Source organism: Hyperoodon ampullatus (genome assembly GCF_949752795.1).
Source record: "Hyperoodon ampullatus genome assembly, chromosome: 7".
In the NCBI taxonomy this organism is placed as follows: Eukaryota; Metazoa; Chordata; class Mammalia; order Artiodactyla; family Ziphiidae; genus Hyperoodon; species Hyperoodon ampullatus.
The window spans coordinates 106,079,978-106,100,888 of record NC_136920.1 but is presented as its reverse complement, the minus strand read 5'-3'; the positions used below and the strand labels follow the sequence as shown (position 1 = coordinate 106,100,888).

At 39.3% G+C, this 20,911-nt stretch overlaps 1 protein-coding gene across 2 annotated transcripts in view; it reads left to right on the top strand.

The window, feature by feature from the left end:
- Positions 1-20,911, top strand: part of ELMOD1 (ELMO domain containing 1) — a gene marked incomplete at both ends in the record, with an annotated part of 71,066 nt that overhangs the window by 24,301 nt on the left and 25,854 nt on the right. The window lies entirely within an intron of this gene.

Genomic DNA, 20,911 nt, shown 5'->3' with positions numbered 1-20,911 from the left:
GAGTGCTTCTTTATCCTTTCCTAGAATTCAAAAATGCAGTAATGAAATTGGAGGAATACATTTGTTTAGATGCCTTAACTTTATTTTATTGAAAGATGTAAATAGAAGCTGCCATTTTAAAAATGTATCCTGTTGTGTTTTTGTGTGGAGTGTGTATTTTTGTGTATGTAGGTACTTAAGCAGATGATTCATTTGTCTCCACTAATTAGTGCTAGACCTGATGTCAATCATTAAAATTAAAGAGGCCTGGGCTTCCCTGGTGGCACAGTGGTTGAGAGTCCACCTACCGATACAGGGGACACGGGTTCGTGCCCAGGTCTGGGAAGATCTCACGTGCCGCGGAGCGGCTGGGCCCGTGAGCCATGGCTGCTGAGCCTGTGCGTCCGGAGCCTGTGCTCCACAACAGAAGAGGCCACAACGGTGAGAGGCCTGCGTACCGCAAAAAAAAAAAAAAAAAAAAAAAAAAATTAAAGAGGCCTCATTCTTACCAATGGTTTCTTCTTCCCTTTCTCCTCTGCTTAATTTTAGCCAACATACTGGCTGAGCTTCATCTCTTTGACTGCTTTTTTCCTTATGTTCTGATAGAGATAGTCAAGTTTAATAAAACTAACTCAAGGTGGGAAATAAGAGGTGATGAAAGAGAAAAGAGGTGTTATAATTAACAGACTGGCCACAGCTCCTGAACAATTCATTAAAATGGCTGAAATGCCCTCTGAATCAATGACATTTGGGTACCTGCTATATGTCATCTTAGTTGATCTGTTGTATGTGTGCTGGCACATAGGTTTTCAATGAATATGATTGAATGCATGAATTATTGAAGTCATTAGATACAGGTCAAGAACTTTTATGATATGACTTTTACCTGTGGTTACAATTTGAGTATGTAGGTATTATTTTTTATAGTCACAGCTATAAGAGGTAGGCAAGGTGACAGTTATCTTTATTTTTTCATCATTAACTTTATTTAAAAAACATTTTTATTTAGGTACAGTTGGTGTACAATATTATATGTTTCAGGTTATATAGCATAGTGATTCATAATTTTTAAAGCTTATACTCCATTTATGGTTATAAAATATTGGATATATTTTCTGTGCTGTACAAAATATCCTTGTAGCTTATTTTATACATAGTTGTACCTCTTAATCCCCTACCCCTGTCTTGACCCTCCATGCTTCCCTCTCCCAACTGGTAACCACTAGTTTGTTCTCTATATCTGTGAGTCTATTTCTTTTTTGTTTTATTTACTAGTTTGTTTTATTTTTTTAGGTTCCATATATAAGTGATATCATGCAGTACTTGTCTTTAACTGTCTGACTTATTTCACTTAGCATAGTACCTCCCAAGTTCATCCATGTTGCTGCAAATGGCAAAATTTTATTCTTTTTAGGGCTGAATATATATACCACCATTTTATATATATATATATATATATATATATATATATATATATATACACACACACACACACACACACATCACATAGTCTTTTTTTAAAAATAAATTTATTTATTTATTTATTTTTGGCTGCATTGGGTCTTCGTTGCTGCGTGCGGGCTTTCTCTAGTTGTGGCAAGCAGGGGCTACTCTTCATTGTGGTGTGTGGGTGTCTCATTGCAGGTGGCTTCTCTTGTTGTGGGGCATGGGCTCTAGGCATGTGGGCTTCAGTAGTTGTGGCACACAGGTTCACTAGTTGTGGTTCGTGGGCTCTAGAGCACAGGCTCAGTAGCTGTGGTGCACGGGCTTAGGTGCTCAGTAGCATGTGGGATCTTCCCCGACCAGGGCTTGAGCCCTTGTCCCCTGCATTGGCAGGCAGATTCTTAACCACTGCACCACCAGGGAAGTCCCTATAACCACATATTCTTTATCCATTTATCTGATGATGGACACTTAGGTTGCTTCCATATCCTGGCAACTGTAAATAATGCTGCTATGAACATTGGGGTGCATGTATCCTTTCAAAGTAGTGTTTTCAATTTTTTCAAATATATACCCAGGAGTGGAATTGCTGGGTCATATAGTAGCTTTATTTTTAGTTTTCTGAAGCTGCCATACTATTCTCCACAGTGGCTGCACCAATTTATATTACTACCAACAGTGTACAAGGGCTCCCTTTTCTCCACATCCTCATCAACATTTATTATTTGTGGCCTTTCTGATGATAGCCATTTTGACAGGCATAAGGTGATATCTCATTGTGGTTTTGACTTGCATTTCTCTGATGATTAATGATGTTGAGCATCTTTTCAGTGCCTGTTGGTCAAATTTATGTCCTCTTAGGAAAAATGCCTATTCAGGTCTTCTGCCTATTTTTTTTTTATTAGTTTCTGCTTTATAACAAAGTGAATCAGTCATACATATACATCTGTTCCCACATCCCTTCCCTCATGCATCTCCCTCCCTCCCACCCTCCCCATCCCACCCCTCCAGGCGGTCACAAAGCACCGAGCTGATCTCCCTGTGCTCTGCGGCTGCTTCCCACTATCTATCTACCTTACGTTTGGTAGTGTATATATGTCCATGCCTCTCTTTCCCTTTGTCACAGCTTACCCTTCCCCTTCCCCATATCCTCAAGTCCATTCTCAAGTAGGTCTGTGTCTTTATTCCCGTTTTACCCCTAGGTTCTTCATGACATTTTTTTTTTAATTCCATATATATGTGTTAGCATACGGTATTTGTCTTTCTCTTTCTGACTTACTTCACTCTGTATGACAGACTCTAGGTCTATCCACCTCATTACAAATAGGTCAGTTTCGTTTCTTTTTATGGCTGAGTAATATTCCATTGTATATATGTGCCACATCTTCTTTATCCATTCATCCGATGATGGACACTTAGGTTGTTTCCAGCTCCGGGCTATTGTGAATAGAGCTGCAATGAACATTTTGGTACATGTCTCTTTTTGAATTATGGTTTTCTCAGGGTATATGCCTAGTAGTGGGATTGCTGGGTCATATGGTAGTTCTATTTTTAGTTTTTTAAGGAACCTCCATACTGTTCTCCATAGTGGCTGTACCAATTCACATTCCCACCAGCAGTGCAAGAGTGTTCCCTTTTCTCCACACCCTCTCCAGCATTTATTGTTTCTAGATTTCTTGATGATGGCCATTCTGACTGGTGTGAGATGATATCTCATTGTAGTTTTGATTTGCATTTCTCTAATGATTAATGATGTTGAGCATTCTTTCATGTGTTTGTTGGCAGTCTGTATATCTTCTTTGGAGAAATGCCTATTTAAGTCTTCTGCCCATTTTTGGATTGGGTTGTTTGTTTTTTTGCTATTGAGCTGCATGAGCTGTTTATAAATTTTGGAGATTAATCCTTTGTCAGTTGCTTCATTTGCAAATATTTTCTCCCATTCTGAGGGTTGTCTTTTGGTCTTGTTTATGGTTTCCTTTGCTGTGCAAAAGCTTTGAAGTTTCATTAGGTCCCATTTGTTTATCTTTGTTTTTATTTCCATTTCTCTAGGAGGTGGGTCCAAAAGGATCTTGCTGTGATTTATGTCATAGAGTGTTCTACCAATGTTTTCCTCTAGGAGTTTGATAGTTTCTGGCCTTACATTTAGGTCTTTAATCCATTTTGGGCTTATTTTTGTGTATGGTGTTAGGGAATGATCTAATCTCATACTTTTACATGTCCCTGTCCAGTTTTCCCAGCACCACTTATTGAAGAGGCTGTCCTTTCTCCACTGTACATTCCTGCCTCCTTTATCAAAGATAAGTTGGCCATATGTGCGTGGGTTTATCTCTGGGCTTTCTATCCTGATCCACTGATCTATCTTTCTGTTTTTATGCCAGTACCACACTGTCTTAATTACTGTAGCTTTGCAGTATAGTCTGAAGTCAGGCAGCCTGATTCCTCCAGCTCCGTTTTTCGTTCTCAAGATTGCTTTGGCTATTCGGGGTCTTTTGTTTTTCCATACAAATTGTGAAATTTTTTGATCTACTTCTGTGAAAAATGCCAGTGGTAGTTTGATAGGGATTGCATTGAATCTGTAGATTGCTTTGGGTAGTAGAGTCATTTTCACAATATTGATTCTTCCAATCCAGGAGCATGGTATATCTCTCCATCTATTTGTATCATCTTTAATTTCTTTCATCAGTGTCTTATAATTTTCTGCATACAGGTCTTTTGTCTCCTTAGGTAGGTTTATTCCTAGATATTTTATTCTTTTTGTTGCAATGGTAAATGGGAGTGTTTTCTTGATTTCATTTTCAGATTTTTCATCATTAGTGTACAGGAATGCCAGAGATTGCTGTGCATTAATTTTGTATCCTGCTACTTTACCAAATTCATTGATTAGCTCTAGTAGTTTTTCGGTAGCATCTTTAGGATTCTCTATGTATAGTATCATGTCATCTGCAAACAGTGACAGCTTTACTTCTTCTTTGCCAATTTGGATTCCTTTTATTTCCTTTTCTTCTCTGATTGCTGTGGCTAAAACTTCCAAAACTAGGTTGAATAAGAGTGGTGAGAGTGGGCAGCCTTGTCTTGTTCCTGATCTTAGTGGAAATGGTTTCAGTTTTTCACCATTGAGGACAATGTTGGCTGTGGGTTTGTCATATATGGCCTTTATTATGTTGAGGAAAGTTCCCTCTATGCCTACTTTCTGCAGGGTTTTTATCATAAATGGGTGTTGAATTTTGTCGAAAGCTTTCTCTGCATCTATTGAGATGATCATATGGTTTTTCTCCTTCAACTTGTTAATATGGTGTATCACATTGATTGGTTTGCGTATATTGAAGAATCCTTGCATTCCTGGAATAAACCCCACTTGATCATGGTGTATGATCCTTTTAATGTGCTGTTGGATTCTGTTTGCTAGTATTTTGTTGAGGATTTTTGCATCTATGTTCATCAGTGATATTGGCCTGTAGTTTTCTTTCTTTGTGACATCCTTGCCTGGTTTTGGTATCAAGGTGATGGTGGCCTCGTAGAATGAGTTTGGGAGTGTTCCTTCCTCTGATATTGTTTGGAAGAGTTTGAGAAGGATGGGTTTTAGCTCTTCTCTAAATGTTTGATAGAATTCGCCTGTGAAGCCATCTGGTCCTGGGCTTTTGTTTGATGGAAGATTTTTAATCACAGTTTCAATTTCAGTGCTTGTGATTGGTCTATTCATATTTTCTATTTCTTCCTGAGTCAGTCTTGGTAGGTTGTGCATTTCTAAGAATTTGTCCATTTCTTCCAGGTTGTCCATTTTATTGGCATAGAGTTGCTTATAGTAATCTCTCATGATCTTTTGTATTTCTGCAGTGTCAGTTGTTACTTCTCCTTTTTCATTTCTAATTCTACTGATTTGAGTCTTCTCCCTTCTTTTCTTGATGAGTCTGGCTAATGGTTTGTCAATTTTGTTTATCTTCTCAAAGAACCAGCTTTTAGTTTGGTTGATCTTTGCTATCGTTTCCTTCATTTCTTTTTCATTTATTTCTGATCTGATCTTTATGATTTCTTTCCTTCTGCTAACTTTGGGGGTTTTTTGTTCTTCTTTCTCTAATTGCTTTAGGTGCAGGGTCAGGTTGTTTACTCGAAATGTTTCCTGTTTCTTAAGGTGGGATTGTATTGCTATAAACTTCCCCCTTAGAACTGCTTTTGCTGCGTCCCATAGGTTTTGGGTCGTCGTGTCTCCATTGTCATTTGTTTCTAGGTATTTTTTAATTTCCTCTTTGATTTCTTCAGTGATCACTTCGTTATTGAGTAGTGTATTGTTTAGCCTCCATGTGTTTGTATTTTTTACAGATCTTTTCTTGTAATTGATGTCTAGTCTCATAGCATTGTGGTCGGAAAAGATACTTGATACAATTTCAATTTTCTTAAATTTACCAAGGCTTGATTTGTGACCCAAGATATGATCTATCCTGGAGAATGTTCCATGAGCACTTGAGAAAAATGTGTATTCTGTTGTTTTTGGGTGGAATGTCCTATAAATATCAATTAAGTCCATCTTGTTTAATGTATCATTTAAAGCTTGTGTTTCCTTATTTATTTTCATTTTGGATGATCTGTCCATTGGTGAAAGTGGGGTGTTAAAGTCCCCTACTATGATTGTTTTACTGTCGATTTCCCCTTTTATGGCTGTTAGTATTTGCCTTATGTATTGAGGTGCTCCTATGTTGGGTGCATAAATATTTACAATTGTTATATCTTCTTCTTGGATCGATCCCTTTATCGTTATGTAGTGTCCTTCTTTGTCTCTTCTAATAGTCTTTATTTTAAAGTCTATTTTGTCTGATATAAGAATTGCTACTCCAGCTTTCTTTTGATTTCCATTTGCATGGAATATCTTTTTCCATCCCCTTACTTTCAATCTGTATGTGTCTCTAGGTCTGAAGTGGGTCTCTTGTAGACAGCATATATATGGGTCTTGTTTTTGTATCCATTCAGCCACTCTGTGTCTTTTGGTGGGAGCATTTAGTCCATTTACATTTAAGGTAATTATTGATATGTATGTTCCTATTCCCATTTCCTTAATGGCTTTGGGTTCGTTATTGTAGGTATAGTCCTTCTGTTGTGTTTCTTGCCTAGAGAAGTTCCTTTAGCATTTGTTGTAAAGCTGGTTTGGTGGTGCTGAACTCTCTCAACTTTTGCTTGTCTGTAAAGGTTTTAATTTCTCCATCAAATCTGAATGAGATCCTTGCTGGGTAGAGTAATCTTGGTTGCAGGTTTCTCTCCTTCATCACTTTAATTATGTCCTGCCACTCCCTTCTGGCTTGTAGAGTTTCTGCTGAGAGATCAGCTGTTAACCTGATGGGGATTCCCTTGTGTGTTATTTGTTGTTTTTCCCTTGCTGCTTTTAATATGATTTCTTTGTGTTTAATTTTTGACAGTTTGATTAATATGTGTCTTGGCGTATTTCTTCTTGGATTTATTCTGTATGGGACTCTCTGTGCCTCCTGGACTTGATTAACTATTTCCTTTCCCATATTAGGGAAGTTTTCAACTATAATCTCTTCAAATATTTTCTCAGTCCCTTTCTTTTTCTCTTCTTCTTCTGGAACCCCTATAATTCGAATGTTGGTGCGTTTAATGTTGTCCCAGAGGTCTCTGAGACCGTCCTCTGTTCTTTTCATTCTTTTTTCTTTATTTTTCTCTGCATCAGTTATTTCCACTATTTTATCTTCCACCTCACTTATCCGTTCTTCTGCCTCAGTTATTCTGCTATTGATCCCATCTAGAGTATTTTTCATTTCATTTATTGTGTTTTTAATCGATGCTTGATTCATCTTTAGTTCTTCTAGGTCCTTGTTAACTGTTTCTTGCATATTGTCTATTCTATTTCCAAGATTTTGGATCTGGGAAATAGAATCTTGGATCAGCTTTACTATCATTATTCTGAATTCTTTTTCAGGTAGACTGCCTATTACCTCTTCATTTGTTAGGTCTGGTAGGTTTTTATCTTGCTCCTTCACCTGCTGTGTGTTTTTCTGCTTTCTCATTTTGCTTATGTTACTGTGTTTGGGGTCTCCTTTTTGGAGGCTGCAGATTCGTAGTTCCCGTTGTTTTTGGTGTCTGTCCCCCGTGGCTAAGGTTGTTTCAGTAGGTTGTGTAGGCTGCCTGGTGGGGGGGACTAATGCCTGTGTTCTGGTGGTTGAAGCTCGATCTTGTCTTTCTGGTGGACAGGTCCACGTCTGGTGGTGTGTTTTGGGGTGCCTGTGGCCTTATTATGTTTTTAGGTAGCCTCTCTGCTAATGGGTGGGGTTGTGTTCCTGCCTTGCTAGTTGCTTGGCATAGGGTGACCAGCACTGTAGCTTGCTGGTCGTTGACTGAAGCTGGGTGCTGGTGTTGAGATGGAGATCCCTGGGAGATTTTCGCTGCTTGATATTATGTGGAGCTGGGAGGTCTCTTGTGGACCCGTGTCCTGAAGTTGGCTCTCCCACTTCAGAGGCACAGCACTAACTCCTGGCTGCAGCACCAAGAGCCTTTCATCCACCCGGCTCAGAATAACAGTGAGAAAAAGTAGAGAGAAATAATTAGTAGAAGAAAGAAAGAGAGATTGAAAGAAAGGAAGAAGGGAAGAAAGGAAGGAAGGAAAGAAGGAAGAAAGAAAGGAGGGAGGGAGGAAGGATGGAAAGAAAGAAGGAAAGAAAGGAGGGAGGGTGGGAGGAATGAAAGCAAAAGGAAGAGTGAATGGAAGAAGAGAGGGAGGGAGGGAGGAAGGAAAGAAAGAAAGAAAGACAGGAGGGAGGGAAGGAGGGAGGAAGGAAAGAAAAAGAAAGTGGAAAGAAGAAGGGTGGGAGGGAGGGAGGGATGGAGGAAAGAAAAAGAAAGAAGGAAAGGAGGAGTGGAGGGAGGGAGGGAGGAAGGGAAGGGAGGAAAAAAAGAAAGCGCAGGTAAAGTAAAATAGAATAAAGTATGAAATATAGTAGCGTTATTAAAATTAAAAAGTAATTATTGAAAAAAAACATGGACCGATAGAACCCTGGGACATATGGTGGAAGCAAAGCTATACAGAGAGAATCTTACACAGAAGATTACACATACACATTCACAAAAAGAGAGCAGGGGGAAAAATCAAAAATCTTGCTCTCCAAGTCCACCTCCTCGATTTGGGATAATTCGTTGTAAAAAGAGGAAAAGGGCGAAAAGTCTGAAATCTTGCTAAGTCCACCTCCTTAATTTGAGATAATTCGTTGTAAAAAGAGGGAAAAAAAGGGGGGGGAAAGTCTTAAATCTTGTCCTCAAGGTCCACTTCCTCAATTTGGGATGATTCGCTGTCCATTCATGCACTCCACAGACGCAGGGCACATCAAATGGACCGTGGAGCTTTAATCCGCTGCCTCGGAGGCTGCACAGAGAGATTTCCCTGTCTCTGCTCTCACAGCTCCCGGGTCTCAGCCTTGGACCTGGCCCCGCCTCTGCGCGTAGGTCGCCGGAGGGCGTCCGTTCTTCGCTCAGACAGGACGGGTTTAAAGGAGCCGCTGATTCGGGGGCTCTGGCTCACTCAGGCAGAGGGGAGGGAGGGGAATGCCCTCTCCTCGCGCACCAGGCAACAAAAGGGAAAAAAGTCTCTTGCCTCTCCGGTAGCTCCAGACCCTTTCCCCGGACTCCCTCCGGGCTAGCACTAACCCCTTCAGGGTCTCTTCCTGCCGCCAGCCCCAGACCTCTCCCTGCGCTCCGACTGAAAGCCGATACCCGAGCCTCAGCTCCCAGCCCCGCCCGCCCTGGCGGCCGAGCAGACAAGTCTCTCGGGCTGGTGTGTGCCTGAGGGCACCGATCCTCTGTGCCAAAATCTCTCTGCTTTGCCCTCCGCACCCCTGTTGCTGTGCTCTCCTCCGCTACTCCGAAGCTTTCCCCCTCCGCCACCTGCAGTCTCCGCCCGCGAAGGGGCTTGTAGTGTGTAGAAACCTTCCCTCCTTCACGGCTCCCTCCCACTGGTGCAGGTCCCGTCCATATCCTATTGTCTCTGTTTATTCTTTTTTTCTTTTGACCTACCCAGGTATGTGGGGAGTTTCTTGCCTTTTGGGGGGTCTGAGGTCTTCTGTCAGCGTTCAGTAGGTGTTCTGTTGGAGTTGTTCCACGTGTAGATGAATTTCTGATGTATCTGTGGGGAGGAAGGTGATCTCCGCGTCTTACTCTTCCGCCATCTTCCTCCTGCCTGCCTATTTTTTAATTGGGTTTTTTTTTAAGTTTTATTTTTATTGAAGTATAGTTGATTTACAATGTTGTGTTAGTTTCTGGTGTACAGCAAAGTGATTCAGTTTCATATATATATGTATACACACACACTCAAGAATATATATATATATTTATATATATATATATATATATTCTTTTCCATTGTGGTTTATTACAGGGTATTGAATATAGCAGTAAGAACTTGTTTATCCATTCCATATATGATAGTTTGCATCTGCTAATCCCAAACTCCCAATCAATCCCTCCCCTACCACAATCTGTTCTCTATGTCTGTGAGTCTGTTTCTGTTTTATAAATAAGTTCATTTGTGTCATATTTTAGATTCCACATATAAGTGATATCATATGGTATTTGTCTTTCTCTGTCTGACTTACTTCACTTAGTATGATAATCTCTAGGTGCATTCATGTTGCTGCAAATGGCATTATTTCATTCTTTTTTATGGCTGAGCTGTATTATGTCTTTATCCACTCATCTGTCAATGAAATTTAGGTTGTTTCTGTATCTTGGCTGTTGTAAATATTGCTGCTATGAACATTGGGGTTCATGTATCTTTTTGAATTATAGTTTTGTCCAGATATATGCCCAGGAGTGGGATTACTGGATCATATGGCAACTCTATTTTTAGTTTTTTGAGGAACCTCTGCACTGTTTTCCACGGTGGCTGCAACAGTTTACGTTCCCAGCAACAGTGTAAGAGGGTTCCCTTTCCTCCACACCCTCTCCAGCATTTGTTATTTGTAAAAGTTTTAATGATGGCCATTCTGACTGGTGTAAGGTGATACTTCATTGTAGTTTTGATTTGCATTTCTCTAGTAATTAGCGATGTTGAGCACCTTTTCATGTGCCTATTGCCCATCTGTATGTCTTCCATGGAGAAATGTCTGTTTAGATCTTCTGCCCATTTTTTGGTTGGGTTGTTTGTTGCTTTGTCATTGAGTTGTATGAGCTGTTTGTATATTTTGGAAATTGAGCCCTTGTCGGTCACATTGTTTGAAAATATTTTCTCCCAATACATAGGTTGTCTTGTCATTTTGTTTATGTTTTCCTTTTTTGTGCAAAGCTTATAAGTTTGATTATCCCCATTTATTTATTTTTGCTTTTTACTTCTATTGCCTTGGGAGACTGCTGGTGCTGGACTTATGTTTGTTGAGAGTTTTTTAAATTACTGATTCAATTTCATTACTGGCAATTGATCTGTTCACATTTTCTATTTCTTCCTCATTCAGTCCTGGGAGATCGTACATTTCTAGGAATTTGTCCATTTTTTCTACGTTGTTCATTTTCTTGCCATACAGTTATTCATAGTAGTCTCTTATGATCCTTTATATTTCTGTGGTGTCAGTTTTAATTACTCCTATTTCATTTCTGATTTTATTGATTTGGGCCCCTTCTCTTTTTGTCTTGGTGAATCTGGCTAAAGGTTTATCTATTTGTTTATCTTTTCAAAAACCCAGCTCTTAGTTTAATTGATCTTTTCTATTGTTTCTTTAGACTCTATTTCATTTATTTCTGCTCTGATCATTATAACTTTTCTTCCCTTCTACTAACTTTGGGTTTTATTTGTTCTTTCTCTAGTTCTTTTGGTGTAAGGTTGTTTATTTGAGATTTTTCTTGTTTCCTGAGGTAAACTTGTATTACTATAAACTTTCCTCTTAGAACTGCTTTTGCTGCATCCTGTAGATTTTGGTTCATTGGGTTTTCATTTTCATTTGTCTCCAGGTACTTTTTAATTTCTTCCTTTATTTCTTCAGTGATCCATTGGTTGTTCAGTAGCACATTGTTTAGCCTCCATGTGTTTGTGTTTTTTGCAGTTTTTTTCTTGTAGTTGATTTCTAGTCTCATAGCATTGTGGTCGGAAAAGATGCTTGATATGATTTCAATTTTCTGAAATTACTGGGGCTTGTTTAGTGCCCAGCATGTGATCTATCCTAGAGAATGTTCCATGTGCACTCAAAAAGAATGTGTATTCTGTTGCTTTTGGATGGAATGCATTGTGTGTGTGTGTATGTGTGTGTGTGTATATACACATACACACACATATATGGATATATATATATCCATATATGTCTAATATGTCTTTTAAGTCCAGTGTTTCCTTATTGATTTTCTGTCTGGGATCTGTCCATTGATGTAAATGGGGTGTTAAAGTCCCCTATTATTATTGTGTTACTGTCAATTTCTCCCTCTACATTGTTAATATTTACTTTATGTATCTAGGTGCTCTTATGTTGGGTGCAAATATATTTACAGTTGTTTTATCTTATTCTTGGATTGATCTCTTGATCATTATGTAATGTCCTTCCTTGTATCCTATACTAGTATTTTAAAGTCTATTGTGTCTGATATAAGTATTGCTACCCCAGCTTTCTTTTTATTTCCATTTGCATGGAATACCTTTTTCCACCACTCACTTTCAGTCTGTGTGTGTCTTTAGATCTGAAGTGAGTCTCTTGTAGGCAATAAATATACAGGTCTTGTTTTTGTACCTATTCAGCCATTCTATATTTTTTGATTAGAGCATTTATTCCATTTACATTTAAAGTAATTGTTGATAGGTGTGTTCTTTTTGCCATTTTGTTAATTGTTTGGGAGTTGTTTTGTAGTTCTTTTTCGGTCTTTTCTTCTTTGATCTCTTCTTTTGTGATTTGATGACTATTTTTAGTGTTATGTTTGGATTCCTTTTTCTTTTTTGTGTGTATCTATTATAGAGTTTTGGTTTGTGGTTACCATGAGGTTTTTATATTTTATGTATTATATATATGCACTTGATTGTTTTAAGTTGCTGATCTCTTAATTTCAAATGCATCTTAATAACCCTGCATTTGTACTCTCCTCCCCTCATGATTACTGTTTTTGAAATCATATTTTACATCTAATTGTTTTTGTATCCCTTAACTGCTTATTGTGGATGTAGATGATTTTACTACTTTTGCCTTTTAACCTTCCCACTATCTTTGTGTGTAGATGATTTCCTATCTTTACTGTACATTTGCCTTTACCAATGAGCTCTTGTAATTTTCATGTTTTTAGTTGTAGCCCTTTCTTTTTCACTTACAGAAGTCCTTTTAACATTTCTTGCAAAGCTGGTTTGATGCTGCTGAACTCTTTTAGCTTTTCCTTGTCTATAAAGCTTTTGATTTCTCCATCAAATCTGAATGAGAGCCTTGCCAGATACAGTATTCTTGGTTACAGGTTCTTCCCTTTCATCACTTTAAATATATCATGCCAGTCCCTTCTGGCCTGCAGAGTTACTGTTGAAACGTCAGCTGACAGACTTATGGGAGTTCCCTTGCATGTAATGTGTTGTTTTTCCCTTGCTGCTTTTAATATTTAATCCTGTATGGAACTCTCTGTGCTTCCTGAACTTCGGTGATGTTTCCTTTCCCAGGTTAGGGAAGTTTTCATCTATTATGTCTTCAAATATGTCCTCAGCCAGCCCCTTTCTCTCTCTGTTCTCCTTCTGGGACCCCTTTAATGCAAATATTAGTGTGCTTGATGTGGTCCCAGAGGTCCTCATTAAACTGTCCTCATTTCTTTTCATGCTTTTTTTTTGTCTTTTCAACATCAGTGATTTACACACTCTCTATTCCAGCTCGCTGATCCATTCCTCTGTATCATTTAGTCTGCTGTTTATTCCTTCTAGTGTATTTTTCATTTCAGCTACTATATTCTTCACCTCTAGTTTTTCTTTATATTTCCTAACTCTCTGTTAAAAACTAACTTTTTGCTGTGTGCAGCCATTCTTCTCCCAAGTTCTTGATCATCTTTATAATCACTACCCTGCATACCTTCTTAAGTAGATTGGCTATTTCCACTTCACTTATTTCTTCTTCTGGAGCTACATCTTGTTCCTTCATTTGGAACATGTTCCTTTGTCGCCTCATTGTGACTTGGTTGCTGTTTTTATTTTTATGAATCTGGTAGGTTAGTTACATTTCCCAACCTTGGAGTCATGGCTTTTTGTAGGAGATGTCCTATGTATCCCAGCAGCGAACTTCCCTCTCTTTACCTGAGCTATATATGCTCTAGGGCTTCCCCCTATGAGGACTGCATGGGTCTTTCTGTTGTGGTGGGCTGACTATGTGGGCAATCTGGTAGGCTTGGTTGGTCACTGATCTGGTTGGTTGCCAGACTCTGCCTTGTGTGGGGGCTGTTGGCTGCTGGCTGGTGGGACTAGGTCAGAAGGCAGCTGGCTGCAGAATCCTGGGTGGCCCTGAGGCTAGTGCTAGCACACTGAGTGGAGTCAAGGTCCAAGAGTCTGGTTGCAGGGCGCAGGGGTCCCAGAGCTGCTGTCAGATTGCTGGTGGATGGTGTCAGTTCCTGATACAGTTGGATGCAGGGTCTGGGGCATCCTGAAGCTTGTATTGTTTTTTTCATAGCTGACCCCAGTATGGGGCCTGGCCTACTGGTAGGCAGGCCAGGTATGCAGGCTGAGGAACTGTGGTTTTCTTGTGGCTGTTGTCTGCCCCCTGGTGGGTGAGGCTTCTCTGGAAGCTAGAGCAGGTACCCTGGAGAGCAGGGCCGGGGCCCAGATGATTCTTGGACTGGTGCCTGCCCAGTGGTTGGTGGAGCTGAATCCTTGGCTCTCTGGTGGGCATGACCATATCCAGAAGCAGCTGCCAGTTTAGGATGTCTTAACGCAGCCTATCTGCTGGTGGGTGGGGCTGTGTCTCCATCCAGTCAGTTCCTTGGCCTGAGGTACCCCAGTGCTGGTGCCTACAGACTGGTGGGCCAGGGCAAGGCTTGTTCCTGGGTCTAATTAGCTAGAGGGAGGATTCTACAATGGTGCTTGCCAGCACCATTTTCCATGTGGTAGAATGAACTCCCCAAGATAGCAGCCATAAATGTCCATGTTCTCAGGGTGAGCTGCAGTTGCCTCCTGCCTCTCTGGGAGACTCTCCAAGATCAACATAAGTGTCTATGTTCTCAGGGTGAGCTGCAGTTGCCTCTTCCTCTCTGGAAGACTCTCCAAGATCAGCAGGTGCCTATCAAATTACTGCTTCTTCCCTGGGTCCTGCAGCATGTGAGATTTTGTGTGTGCCCTTTAAGATTGAATTCTCGGGGCTTCCCTGGTGACGCAGTGGTTGAGAATCTGCCTGCCAATGCAGGAGACACGGGTTCGAGCCCTGGTCTGGGAAGATCCCACATGCCGTGGAGCAACTAGAACCCGTACACCACAGCTACTGAACCTGAGCATCTGGAGCCTGTGTTCCACAACAAGAGAGGCCACGATAGTGAGAGGCCCGTGCACCGCAATGAAGAGTGGCCCCCGCTCGCCGCAACTAGAGAAAACCCTCGCACAGAAACGAAGACCCAACACAGCCAAAAATAAATAAGTTAATTCATTAATTTAAAAAAAAAAAAAAGTCAAGTCTCTATTTCCTCCAGCCCCTTGGGACTTCAGAAAGAAAGACCCACCGGCCTTCAAAGTCAATGCTCTGGGGGCTCATCTTCCCAGTGCAGGACCCCCAGGCTAGGGAGTCTGATGTGGGGCTTGGACCTCTCACTCCATTGAGAGAACCTCTGCATTTGTAATTATTCTCCCATTTGTGGATCACACACCTGGGGTATGGGACTTGACTCTATTGCAACTCCACCCACTCCTACCATCTTTTTGTTGTTCCTTTTGTTTATCTTTAGTTGTAGAAGATCTTTTCTTGTAGGTTTTGATCCTTTTCATCGATGGTAGCTCTGCAGATAGTTGTGATTTTGGTGTGCCTATAAGAGGAGGTGAGATCAAGGTCTTTCTACTCCGCCATCTTGGCTAACCTTGATTATGTTTACTTTAGAGATAAGCAAATTACAAGCATTTTATTCCAGGCTCTGAGTCACACAGCTAGTATATTATAAAGCCAGGACTGTTCACCCCGACAATAGGCACTTTAAGGAAAGGCACCTTTTCTACCCTCAAGTGGCTTGCATTCTAATTGGGGAGGTACTCTACATCTACAAAAATCACTAAATCTTATCCATAGAGCTTCTCCAAAATACCTCTCAAATGTTTTCTGTTCCCACTGCCTTATTCTAGCCATCATCTCCAACCTGAACTATTAAAATAGTCTTTTAATTCTACCACTAACCATTAACCTCCTCCTTTCCGTCTTCTAAAGTACCACTGGAGGGATTATCTAGTCATGTTATTCTCTAGGTTACAAACTTCAGGTTCTCTGTGTCTGATCGTAGAAAACCCATGCATCTTAGCATGCATTTTGGACCCTTTCCAGTTTCTTTCTTTTTTTTTTTTTTTTTTTTTTGCGGTATGTGGGCCTCTCACTGTTGTGGCTTCTCCCATTGCGGAGCACAGGCTCCGGACGCACAGGCCCAGCGGCCATGGCTCACGGGCCCAGCTGCTCCGCGGCATGTGGGATCTTCCCAGACCGGGGCACGAACCCGTTTCCCCTGCATCGGCAGGCGGACTCTCAACCACTGCGCCACCAGGGAAGCCCTCCAGTTTATTTCTTTAAGCTATTTCTCCTCTATCCCATTATGTACAGCCTGTTTCCTCCATGCTCTGTCATTCACCATGACCCATGCCATCCTATATGCCCAGATATTTGCTCATGCGGTTCCCTGTTACCCATTATTCTCAGAGTAGAATCTGGCTCTTTTTTTTAAATTATTACTCATTGAGTTTTGAAATCTTCTCTAGCAAATTCAGGAGTGGGATCTTTATTCTCTTCTTCGGTTAATTCAAATTGCACATCTGATAATGAAATCAATAATAATAACACATTCATTGAGTGTTTAGTATGTGCTAGTTGTTAAAGTAAGTGTTTTATAGCATTATTTCATTTAATTGTCACAATAACCTTGTAGTGAGATATTGGTATTATCCTCATTTTTCACATAGTTAGAAAGGGCTCTTAATTCCTGCACTACACTATCTCTTGAGGGAAAAACCATGTCTTGTTCACATTTGTATTTCCAGAGGCTGGCCCATGGTTTGTATTTAACTTCTTGAGCTTAGGCTTCTTCATCTTTAAAATGGGTAATTATACCCTTGTTATCTACTTCATAAAATTATTTAGAGCTAGGGTAAGCAAATTAAGGCCTGTAAGTCAAATCTGACCTGCCATCCACTTTTCTAAGTAAGGTTTCATAGGAACACATCCACGCTCATTCATTTATATGCTGTCTTTTGCTGCTTTTGTACTCCATTGGCAAAATTAAGTAGTTGTGGCAGTGACCTTATGGCCTACAAAGCTTAAAATATTTACTATCTAGCCCTTTATAGGCAAACTTTGCTGGTTTAGAGGCTTGGGTGATATATTGCCATATTGTTTAATTGATTTCATTTATATAAACGTAGGAGAACATTATCAGTGTTTTTACTTACAGACTATGAAAAAGAAACCTGGATTTTATGGTCATTTAAACATAGGCTGGGATAAAACTGATCACATCACTTTACATTCATGTAGCACTGTCCATATGAGTTATTCAAAAGGACATTTCTATTAAATGTTTTCTAACCAAAATAATAGTAAAGGTAAAAATTTAGGTGGATTCATGTACTTAATAGAAAAAAATATAATCCAGAATTAAAAGATCTCCTGATGGGTAGAGCTGCTTCTCCTAGAATGAATGGATGGACAAATACCCTTGCTCTTTCTGTTCTGCAGCAGACCTGAGACAGGGCAGAAGTGTTCAAGTAAGCTTGAGATAAAGACTGAATGCAAAGAGAAGAGAATTAAACAGAGCACAGGCCATGATGAATGATGGGCTGACTCAGCGTGCAGCCTCCACATCTGTAGCTTGTCACCTGCCTTGGGAATCACCCTTCCTAGCTCTCATCTCCTGCACTTGGCAGGTGGCTTTGTAATAACTCTACTCCCAGTAGTACAGCTTTAGATGGCTAGACTCCTCAGATCCCCCCACCAGAGGCCCACCACCTTAGTTCAGATTTCCAGTCAGCTTCCTAGGTACAAGAAATGACCTTACCTTTTCAGAGCTACACTCCCTCCTCCCTTTATTTTTCAAGGAAGAACTTATCTATCAGAAGAGAATCCAGTAACTCAAGAATTCTTACAAGAAATGTAATACTTGGTAGTATTTCGTATAAGTGGTTTAGCATAATCAACTTTCATTTTCCATGAAAGTGACCCGTATTAAAGCAGACAATATTAAGAACTTATTAAGAACACTTTTTAGCCATTAATCTTGTTTGTTGTGGTACATGAAATTATTAAAATAGAATTTCTTTTTTTGTAATTTATTTTTGAAATATTTTATTATTCAAAGCTTTTACTCTCCCAAAGTATTCCTTGAATGAAGGAGGTTTATAACTTAGTTGTAGAAATGAAATGCTTGCTGTTGCCATTTTACTCCACTCACTTGATGAGACCATATATTTTTAAACTGTGTAGGGCCCTGAGATTACTTCCAATCATTGTTCAGGTGAATGTGATGAGCTTTGCAATCTGTTTCCTTTTGTTTTGTTTTGTTTTCATTGTGGCAGTAACCAAATCAGTTGCCAAAGGATTTTTTAAAGGAGACATTTTTTCTCAGTTTTTAGTACTCTTCTGATGAATTAAAACATTTTCTGTTTTGAAGAATACAGAGCACTGGCAAATTCTTATATGTATAATATAAAAAGAGATTTCTTATGCCAATGTTTTGCTTTCAAGCATGATAGATTTACTTTCTTTCCTCTGAAACTTTTGTCTCACCCTTTAGATTGAATTAACCTATTGTGCCAAAACATAAAATATTGTATCATTTGAATAATAAGTAATTTTGGATTACTGTGTAAAATAACTTTGATGAATTACAACTTTTTTTTGATTAGTATTTCCTATCTTGGACATTGCTTTATACTATGTCAAATGTGACAGTTCACTATAACGCAAGATGTTTGCATATTACTGTCCTGTATAAGCTTTAAAATCCATATAACATAGAATTAACAATTTAAAAGATGAATTATGTCATGCAGCTCAATATTAAAAAAACAAACAACCCAATCAAAAAATGGGCAGAAGACCTAAATAGACATTTCTCCAAAGAAGACATACAGATGGCCAAGAGGCACATAAAAAGATGCTCAACATCACTAATTATTAGAGAAATGCAAATCCAAACTACAACAAGGTATCACCACACACCAGTTAGAATGGGCATCATCAGAAAATCTACAAACAACAAATGCTGGAGAGGGTGTGGAGAAAAAGGAACCCTATTGCACTGTTGGTGGGAACGTAAATTGATACAGCCACTATGGAGAACAGTATGGAGGTTCCTTAAAAAACTAAAAATAGAACTACCATATGACCCAACAATCCCACTACTGGGCATATACCCTGAGAAAACCATAATTCAAAAAGAGACATGCACCCCAGTGTTCATTGCAGCACTATTTACAATAGCCAGGACATGGAAACAAGCTAAATGCCCATCAACAGACAAATAGATAAAGAAGATGTGGTACATGTATACAATGGAATATTACTCAGCCATAAAAAGGAACAAAACTGGGTCATTGTAGAGACGTGGATGGCTCTACAGACTGTCATACAGAGTGAAGTAAGTAAGAAAGAGAAAAACAACAAATATCGTATATTAACGCATATATGTGGACTCTAGAAAAATGGTACAGATGAACCGTTTTGTAAGACAGAAATAGAAACACAGATGTAGACAACAAACGTATGGACACCAAGGGGGGAAAGCGGTTTGGGGAGAGGGTGGTGGTGGTGGGATGAATTGGGAGATTGGGATTGACATATATACACTAATATGTATAAAATAGATAACTAGTAAGAGCCTGCTATATAAAAAAAATAAAAGAATAAAATTCAAAAAAAAAGATGAATTATGTCTTAAGTAGTAATAGGAAATTTTATATATGTCCCTGTCCCTTCATTATATCTATGAAGATATAAAATAAAATATTATTAATAGTCTAAAAAGTAAATTTGTTTACATGCCCATCTTTACTTACTAGAAAGAACTTATGTTTTGAAATTACATGTTTATACATGTAATTTTGTGGATCTCAGTCTTTCTCCCTCTCTCAAGTAATGACATGTGCTGAGTCTATCTTTCTATGCAAAGTTTAAAAAGTACAACCAGTTTCTTAAGCAGTGAAGAGCATAGTGTTTAGAATTTATATTTGTCCATTAAAGTATAATTGATCATAATTAAAATTATTTCAGGTAACTCTTAAAGATGATAATAACTTTTGAGGTTTATTCATGAACATGACTGATTTTTCTTCTTTTTTTTTTACTTTGCTTTATTCATTTATTTATTTATTTTTAACAACTTTGTTGGAGTAAAATTCCTTTAAAATTGTGTTAGTTTTTGCTTTATAACAAAATGAATCAGCTATACATATACATATATCCCCATATCTCCTCTCTCTTGTGTCTCCCTCCCTCCCACCCTCTCTATCCCACCTGTCTAGGTGGTCACAAAGCACCGAGCTGATCTCCCTGTGCTATGCGGCTGCTTCCCACTAGATATCGATTTTACATTTGGTAGTGTATATATGTCCATGCCACTCTCTCACTTTGTCCCAGCTTACCCTTCCCCCTCCCCGTATCCTCAAGTCCATTCTCTAGTAGGTCTGCATCTTTATTCCCGTCCTGCCCCTAGGTTCTTCATGACTTTTTTTTTTTTTTTTAGATTCCATATATATGTGTTAACGTATGGTATTTGTTTTTCTCTTTCTGACTTACTTCATTCTCAATGAAAGACTCTAGGTCCATCCACCTCACTACAAAAAACTCAATTTCGTTTCTTTTTATGGCTGAGTAATATTCCATTGTATATATGTGCCACATCTTCATTATCGATTAATTTGTCAATGGACACTTAGGTGCTTCCATGCCCTGGCTACTGTAAACAGTGCTGCAATGAACATTGTGGTACATGACTCTTTTTGAATTAATGGTTTTCTCAGGGTATATGCCCAGTAGTGGGATTGCTGGGTCATATGGTAGCTCTATTTTTAGTTTTTTAAGGAACCTCCATACTGTTCTCCACAGTGGCTCTACCAATTCACATACCCACCAGCAGTGCAAGAGTGTTCCCTTTTCTCCACACCCTCTCCAGCATTTATTGTTTCTAGATTTTTTGATGAGGGCCATTCTGACTGATGTGAGGTGGTACCACATTGTAGTTTTGATTTACATTTCTCTAATGATTAATGATGTTGAGCATTCTTTCATGTGTTTGTTGGCAATCTGTATAGCTTCTTTGGAGAAATGTCTCTTTAGGTCTTCTGGCCAATTTTGGATTGGGTTGTTTGTTTTTCTGATATTGAGCTGCA